The sequence below is a fragment of the Athene cunicularia genome (assembly GCF_003259725.1).
Source record: "Athene cunicularia isolate RWA chromosome 26 unlocalized genomic scaffold, athCun1 chr26_part2, whole genome shotgun sequence".
In the NCBI taxonomy this organism is placed as follows: Eukaryota; Metazoa; Chordata; class Aves; order Strigiformes; family Strigidae; genus Athene; species Athene cunicularia.
Window position 1 is genome coordinate 175,111 of NW_020799137.1, and position 9,266 is coordinate 184,376.

The window sequence follows — 9,266 nt, forward strand, 5'->3', positions numbered from 1 at the left end:
CCCCCCCCAAATCTGTCTCTCCAGATGCCTGGTTCAGCCTGTTTTTGCAGGAATTATGTGGTAGAAAAGGCAAGGTTTTATTAAATCCTTGATGCCATATGGTTAAATACACTCCTGCCACACATCCCTTATGCAGGCAGAAAGGAATTAACTACCAGAATTTCTGAGTACGTACACAACCATGTGCATACAGATTCCTGAGTCCAGAAGACCTTGGACTTGGGCCCAAACAAATTTACAGTAACTGAGGATATTTCGATACATTAACTCCCCCTAAGATGTATTGCTAAGGAGCCCCAGTAGGTACCTTCTTCCCTCAGAGCCTGGGTTGCCTACACACAGCATTGCACAGGCATTCCACGTTTGTGTCACCTGGAAAGGTTACCCTCTATCAGTTCAAATATTAAATCATTCTATCCCATTGTTCTTAATATTTTCCCCTAAGATATATCTGGACTGCTCAGAGACTGCTCCAAACACAACTGCACAGAATTAAAAATCACTGAATGGTTTGGCTTGGAAGGAAAATTAAATCCCCCCTGCCCCAGGCAGGGACACCTTCCACTAGCCCAGGTTGCCCAAAGCCCCGTCCAACCTGGCCTTGAACCCTTCCAGGGAGGGGGCAGCCACAGCTCCTCTGGGCAACCTGTGCCAGGGCCTCACCCCCCTCATAGTGAACAATTTCTGCCTTAGATCTAATCTAAATCTCCTCTCTTTCAGTTTGAAACCATTACCCCTCATCCTATCCCTACACCCTGATCCAGAGTCCCTCCCCCCTTTCCCGCAGCCCCTTTCAGCCCTGGGGGGCCGCTCTAAGGTGTCCCCGGAGCCTTCTCTTCTCCAGCTGAACCCCCCGACTCTCTCAGCCTGTCCTCACAGTGGGTGCTCCAGCCCCCCGAGCATCTTTGTGGCCTCCTCTGGCCCCGCTCGAGCAGGTCCGTGTCCTTCTGATGTTGGTGCCCCCAGAGCTGGACCCAGCACTGCAGAGGGGTCTCATGAGAGTGGAGCAGAGAGGGAGAATGCCCCCCCCGGATCTGATGGCCACACTTCTCTCCCTGCAGCCCAGGACACGGCTGGTTTTCTCGGCTGCGAGTGAATACTGCCGGCTCATGTTGAGCTTCTTGTCTACCAACACCCCCAAGTCATTCTCCTCAGGGATTCTCTCAGTCCACTCCTTGCCCAGCCTGTGTTTGTACTTGGGATTGCCTTGACCCATGGCAGGACCTTGCACTCGGCCTTGTTGAACTCTACGAGGTTTGCACATCCCTCCTCTCCAGCCTGCCCAGGTCCCTCCGGATGCATCCTTCCCTCCAGCACGGCAGCCACACCGCACAGCTCGGTGTCAGCAGGGAGCCTGCTGAGGGTGCCTCCATCTCGCTCTCCATGGCACCAAAGATGTTAAACAGTGCTGGTGCCAGCACTGACCCCTGAGGAATGTCACTGGTCACCACTCTCCACTTGGACATCGAGCCATTGACCACAACCCTGAGCGCAACCATCCAGCCTTATCCTCCAAGTGGTCCATCCGTCACATCCATGTCTGTCCAGTTTAGAGACAAGGATGTTATGTGGGACAATGTCAAATGCTGTGCACAAGTCCAGGTAGATGACATCAGCCACATGTCATCAATAATATATCTTTTTTAATGCAACAGAACCTTAAGAAACTATTTTTGTTCTGACTCATACCAGTGATAAAGCACGTGTGTGGACTGATGAGTTTTAAAGCCTGATTAACGAAAGATACCTTAAGAGATATCTCACTTAAAAACAAATCAATCAAGCCAACATAATAAAAGCAAGTTGTCACTAATTTACTCAGTAACTCATGTTTTTACTGTACATACATACAAGGTATTGCAAGCACTTGTTATTACTTTTGGTTTGGGTGCAAGCTTTTAATTCTTTAAGGCCTAATTATCTAGTCTATCCAGATAAAGGTGCAAGAAAGTACCTGTAGCCTGTTAAGGAGATTGGGGAGATGTAAAGAAAGAGCAACAGCCTCTAATCACTAAGGCATACTGTCCCAGGGAAGGTGGGGTGGGTTACCATCATTCAGGATTGTGAAAACTCCACCTAGAGCACACAGTGCTCAAGAGCCAGGCAGCTTGTTGCACTTAGAAAGCATGTGGAAAAGATGACAACAGCAGGGGACAAATTAACACCAGCTCACACTGAGGGGCTGAACACACCATAACCCCTCCTGTCTCCTTCACCACAGTGGCCTTAGGAGAGTCAGGACTACAGACACCACCTGAAGCGCAGTACTTGGAGCTGTTGGTGCCACCACCACCACCTGCAATTCTGACCTGCAGTGCAGGGTCCCAACACCAACCTGCAGCACCGTAACAGATAAGCTACCCTCTTTGCTCTTGGCATAGCAACTAGCCAGAGGAGATCCTCTTGAGATGAGGACTGGTGTATTAAGAATCAGAGTATGCTGAAATACACAACAGTTTTAACAGGAGTGAATTATTTTACAGCAGAATATTGGTAGTAAGAATATTCAGACTAAAAATTCCTCTCCTCACTTACTGAACTTTTAGTTTCCTACAAAAAAAAGTTAGTTGTTTCATCCATAGCAAAAAGCACCTACTTGCTTTGACTCTTATTTTAGAAAGGCTGCGAGCAGCTTCAAACTCCACCTTCCTTCTCTGGAAGGGATCCCAACAAGTAACTGCTCACTCACTCCCAGCTCATCTGCTACAACTCCAACTGCCATTCATTTTTAACCAATTACATGGCAGCAGCTTAAAAACCAAACAATGGATGGCAGATTTTTGAAAGTTGAATGCAGTTACAGTAGCTCTTCACCAAAGAGATTTCAGAGTAACAAAGCATACAGCATCAAAAAAAGAAAATAAAACCAGGGAAGCTGCATGACATGCAATTAAATTTGAAAGTAAATATTCCCATCTCGAAGAAACGGTTCATCCGTACTACAGTCAGGAGGAGCTCAGTGCCTCCTGATGTACCTGAACAAGCTCTGATCTGCTGTACACCCCTGTCAGCGTTTCAGGGCCTGAAGAGGCTGCACAAGGGGGACGGGAACGGGAAGAGGGCAGAGCCCAGCTGCCAGCCCCTGCACGGGCAGCACAGCGCCCTGGTGCTCTGGGCCTGGCACTGAATAAAGCTCCACCAGCAGCTTGTGGCCAGCGTGGAAGAGCAGAACCAGGCTTGGCAAAACTCGAGAGATAACCCAGCATGAAGGTCTTTACCTAACTTTGGTACGAGACAGGCTGCCATGGGGTCCCTGCCAGGGTGAGTGCTTGGCATCCCCACGAGGTGTTGTTGTATCTCACCACAACCCTCAGGAGGGCAAGTTGCTGGAAGCCAGTTCAGATAAAGCCACCAAAGCTACAGCCCGGTCCAGCCAAAGGGCTGACACACCCCTTATGACATACCCCAAAGCACAGACTGTCAGCGTTGTCTGCAGAAACAACGGAGTTCTCCGAACCAAACAAGCTGTTCAATTCTCATTCAGATAAAGACAATAACAAAACCCAAAACATAAGGCTACCTTTTAGAGCGCAGCCGCATTAGTGAACTCTGCAAGTAATACTAAACTGATCCCAAACCAAAACGAACAGTAGAGTTCTATTTCACACAATTGCAGCTCTTCAGGAAAACACATCTCGATTTATTTTTGGGGACCCAAAAGCAGGGGCTAAAATTTTAGCTAGGTAAAGCCAACCATTAGCACTCTGTCAATTTATGTCAGCACAGACCTTGATACTTATTTTCAAGAACTGAAAAACATCTTGCTCAAGATTTCAAAATAACTAAGGTTTACAATGGTACATTGGCAAGACACCTCTTGCTTTGTTTACATGTCTGGATAAATATTTTACATGTCAAGCATAGTTATAACACTTTCTAAGAATATTCCACTACATTCTTCCTTATATGACTAATAATTCTTTCACAAAAATATTTGGCTAGTGTCATGTTTCAGCAAAATTAGCCAGGAACTGTAGCCATATTTTGTGGAAGTTTAAAAAAGGGAAAATATCACTTTAAAAAAAAATTATAAAATTGAAGAAGCAGAGACGATACCCATTTCAGCACACATAATGAGGTGTTTGTGCAAAGTAAAGGTGACCATTTGGGCACTAAATGAGGTCGCTCTTGAAAGTGGAAAGTTCTAAAATTGAAGTCTATTCCAGAACAGTCCACTCCAGCTCATTTTTAATTTGACAAGCAAGCAAACCCATCAATATTCTTGTCAAAATTGCAGCTGGTTTCATGAGCGTTCATCTCAAAGATAACAAGCAAAAGAAGTGGTAGGATTTTTAAAAATTTATTTATTTAAAGGAAACAGTCTTCAAAGGCTGACCTTGTGAGGAACATTCAACTCCTCTGCTGACTAATCCAAGAGATTCACAAATAAATTAGCATATTCCACTAGTAGAGCTTATGCATGATTTTAATAAACCCTTAACAAGAAGATAGGTCTTACTGCAGAGCCTGCTAATTAAAGGGTCTATTAATGTACAAAGCAGCTCTCTCTAGCCCTAGGATTTCAACTCAATCCCAGACATGACCAAAACCATGACATTTTAGAGCTCTTAATGTGAACTGCATGAAATGAGTTTGCTATTGTCAGTCTAGCAGTCAACTAAACAATGCGCTTACAAGAAACCACCATCACTAAGTGAACCTCTTGGTGGCAAACCTGGACCAAAACCTGCATGGGCAGAAGTCTCAGCACACCCCACATCAGTGGGTGAATGTTTCTTCCCACCCCGTGCGTGGGACACCACCGGGGCAGCACAAGGGTGCTGGTATGTTCATTGTCAGGGCTCCAGCTCCTCTGGGGATAAGTCTCATGACTGTCAATCACACTGGCCTGAGTTCACAGGAGGTTGGTTTTCTTTTGAATTGTTATTTTTAATTCAGCTGTGACAGTCTCCTAATTAAAGATAGCACCAAGTGACTGCAACGCACAGGGTGAGAGACTGGAGAAGAGTCTATTTTTTGCATTAATAATAGTTTCATCTTTCAGAAATGCAATAAATCCACTGTACAAGTGGTGAAATGGCATTTCCCGTAGTTGTCTACAACACCTTTAAAAGGGTCTTGGAATGACTTAATAGCACAAAGTGAAGACAGATACAGATGTCACAGCCATGGCATATTTACCAATTTTCTGAAAACAACCAAGAGTTTCAACAACACCTTTTAAAAGGAGAGGCTCACCCCATGATCTTGGCAAAGAACATTTTGTAATAGGAACATCTGACAGACAGGGTACCATTTAAATATAGCACAGCCTTAATGCACTGAGCTCTCCACGGCTTTATAATTACCAGTAAACAGAAATCCAGTTTCCTCTTGCCCATCCAAAATTAGGTAACAGACATAATTAGACTGGTTTCACTTCAGTATCTTGTGCAGCTCGTTCAAAGCTAACCATCTCAAAACCAGCTGTTTATCACTGCTCCTCAAGCCTGACAGCAAAATTGCACGTAACCACATTTCCCCGCTATCAAATAGGTTCACTTAGGTCTATCTGAGAGTGCCACATCATACAGCCCTGCGAGGGGAACTGCCATCTCCTGCAGGCTGGGAGCAGCGCCGCAGAGCTGAGTCACAGCAACCTTCTCATACCGCTCACCAGCGGCCAGAGCAGCGCGTCTGACCCCAGCCTCACGCCTGCATTTGAACACGGACAGGTTGCTGCAGGGACGGGGGGCACACACAGGCTCAGGCCCCGTTACAGGATCCAAAAAGGGGGGACTGTTCTGGGAGGTGATAATGAGAAAGCTCCTCTCCCACATGTCCAAGAAATGCACATGATCAGTATTTTCCTCCATTAGTGCAGCATCCAAATCAATGGCTTTCGATCATACTCAAAAAGAAGGGTTTAAATTGCTGTGCAGTACAGCTTAATCCAGAGATAAGCAGCATTAAGGGTAAAAGCTAAAACCCATCTAGTCCAAAATGACTCAAACATTAGATAATTTACACACTGTAAGATCGGATCTCAGAAACTCTGCATATAACCAAAACCTTCAGTTTTTGACATTCTTTATACTAAAGCATTTCACAAATATACCTGAATAATCTGATTTTATGATCTGATCGTTGAATAATCTTACGATTTTTCATATTTGCAACTTAGTCTCAAAGGAAAAAGAGCAAAGTAGATCCTATAGAAAACAGCCTGAAGAAAAAAGATTGTGCTTTTATATATATGAGAAACTCCATCATATCAAATCATAACAGCAAGTCAGCGCTTACTGAAATTTAAAGAATCTTTATTTCTTTTGTATTCCTTAGTTGGCCTCCCGAACAGTTACAAGAAATAAAGCAATTTTTTTTCTGAATTTCCAAAGACGACTCCTCAACACATGCAGTAAAGTCTTTTTCTAAAAACCATATTTGTAGAAGAGGCCTTTGCTAGTGTAAGCGTCCATCTCCCAAGCCTGCACCAGTCCTGACACCTGATGAAGGGCAGTCTTCTCAAAAAGCATTAGACCACAAGAAGGTTTGCAAGGGCCTGCCAGAACATTTATGTCAATGGATTAGGGAACTCATTCATAACTACCAAGTGCTGCAGCAGATAACATTCCAGACAGACGTAACCTTTTCCATGGCTGGAGGTTATGCAACGCCATGATTTTTAATCCACTCACCCAGAGGAAGAAGAAATTAGCCATCTTACACATAGGCTAAAGCTTCCTTATTCTGTTTTCCTCTGTTATTTGTACCAGTTATGATGAACTAGCAGATGACATCAATCGTACATGAACTGGGGAATTTGCAAAATCCACCCAGCTCATTTCCAGTCCTACTGTTCCTTCAGCTGCTGCTACACAGTGGCTGGGAAGGGTTTCTCCCTTCCTGCTCTTCCCTACTCACCTCCTTTGTGGACCTTTCCCTCCAGTTTCTCCAAGCTCTCAAAACACACCGAGTGAGAACTGCAGTCATTCAAGTTATAAAACAAATACCACTCAGAGAAAAAGGATGTCAATCACTATTAAATTGAGAAAATCACTAAAGTTGGGGCATATGCTTAATCAACAGGACATCCTACAGCATCATGTGGACTCACAGATGAATATCAGGAAACGTGACCAGCTGCTGTCCAGCAGAGTGAGCCACTGGGCTGGGCTCCAAGAGATCCAGCCACACTTTCTAGACCCAGAATTATATTTATTGACGGAACCCTTCTTTTACTAAATACGGCCTCACTATTTTTGCCTGCCTAATCTGTTTTTCAAAGCTACATTACCCAAACTTTACATACAAGAAGCATTAGCTGGCAGTAGGGATTACTAATTATTACACACCGTTTCTTATTGCTGTCACAACAGCAACTGCCACCAGACTTGCACGTTCTCACACTACTCTGTCGAGATGAGCATTAGGCACAAGGTTCAGTTCTGCCACTTTTATGGCTGCCAAGCTCTACTTCCTTCTGAAAAATCTCAGTGAACTAAACTACTACATCCCAACACACAGGTCAGGGACGTAGCACTGTTTTATGAGAGCTAGTTAGTAGCTGCATTCGTTTCCCAGTTCTTGTAATACACATTTTTGCCACTGAAAGTATGACTAACAAATTTTAATCCATATTATTTGTCCACAAACGGCAGAGGCAGACCTGACACACACTGAGCTGTGCTCTCATTCCTCTATCTTTATTCAATTTCCTTTGCCCCTTTTCTTGCTTCTTTTAGCTCTTTCAGTATAGGATCCCAGGTAGTTTTCTATTCTCAGAGTAAATTGCTGACTAGTTCTCTAGCCACTCTGACAGTGGGATATGTACAACCTGTTCCAATTTAGAGTTCACAAGGGTATTACTATATTGGTGTGTTCAGCAGCAAAACTGATGCAACGATGGAACATTCCCACGCTCAGAAGCAATCAAAGGATTAACACCATTTTTGATAGCTGTACATAATACATTGAAGGTTGTTTTGAGGGCAAAGTCAGGAAAAAAACAACTCCAGCGATTGCAGACAAAATTACTGAATGCTGAACTTTAGTGACTACAGCCCATGTTCAACGTTCCTTCTAAGACTAACAGCTGTTAATTTACTTCTCAATTTCTGTGCTCATGAAACAGCCGCCCTTCAGAAGTCCCAGCCCTCTTTTCTGCTCTGACAAGTGGAGCCAAAACCCACACAGGCCAGCATACAATCTCTGCTCAGGTCAGAGGACACATCATGACCACAAATTAGAACTGGAACAAGCAACAGGAGGAGAAACAGCCACAAAAGCTGATGAAATGAGACATAGAGAAGGCAAGTCCCAGGACTTCAGTTACTTAGAGCATCTGTAATTATTTCCCTGTAAGAGACTTCTGAAACACACCCATGTGAAAGCCCACTTTGCCTTTGGAGTTCTGGTACGTTACAACCCAGCCAGGTTTGGTCACCAGTCTGCTGCAAAGGACCAATCACCAGTTCCATGGGTATGTGCTAACAAGCTCTTGATTAAAAAAACATAATCTCCAAGTATTTCTAGACCTGAGATTACAGGACATATTCCTCATCTCTGCCCTTGTGTTATAACCCCCTTCTCTGGAAAGCGGGATGTCCTTTCACCCTCAAAACCACTCACCCTTGGCCTCTCCTCCTGCCATGCACAGACAGATCCAGGGCTCCATCTTCTCTGTGAGCTGCCTGAGCCTCTCTGGGGAATGTGCAGCAGCAAACTCAGGGTGGCAGACTGGGTAGCAGAGATCAGCCAGTTGCCATTCTTACCTCAGAAAACAACAGTTTTGATATTCACCCTGCTAACCTGCCTTCCTCCCTGCTGCAGGGTGGCTGGAGTCCCTCCTGTGGGTCCCCCTCACACAGAGCAGTGGTCACCTTCCTTCTCTCCAGGATAAATCAGGGCTGCATGGGGCATGCTTCAGTGCTCCCTGTTCACTCTGGAGCACAGGGGGTTGGATTCATCCCACCCGAGCTGCCTAGAGCACAAGTCCCAGCTTTCCTACACAGACACGAGTAAGAAACAAGCACTGGAAGGTGATTCAGCTCCCCAGAATGCAGATGCGATCAGGCTGGGTTACGGGACAGAAGATGAAATTCAGGAATTTTTCAGAACTGGGAGGCTGTTCAGTAGACAACAATTCACATGGCAAGGCCATCCAAAAGCCAGGGACCCAAAATTGTACTAACCTTGGCAAAAGATGGTCCAACACACTCTAGCTGACTGTCATGTTGGAATCAGAGGGGATGCTGGGATCAGGAATCTTAAATCAAAGGGGCTTTCAGCAGCAGTCTGGCCAAGTCCGTTCCCCCCCCCCCCCC

The 9,266-nt window shown here is 45.0% G+C and overlaps 1 protein-coding gene across 1 annotated transcript in view; it reads right to left on the bottom strand.

The window, feature by feature from the left end:
- The window catches only part of KCTD20 (potassium channel tetramerization domain containing 20), a 24,280-nt gene extending 15,057 nt beyond the window's left edge, over positions 1 to 9,223 (bottom strand). Inside the window, exon 1 of the mRNA XM_026864495.1 lies at positions 9,135 to 9,223. The gene's annotated coding sequence lies outside the window, so the exon portion shown is untranslated. The remainder of the gene's footprint in view (positions 1 to 9,134) is intronic.
- Between the last annotated feature and the right edge of the window lie 43 nt (positions 9,224 to 9,266).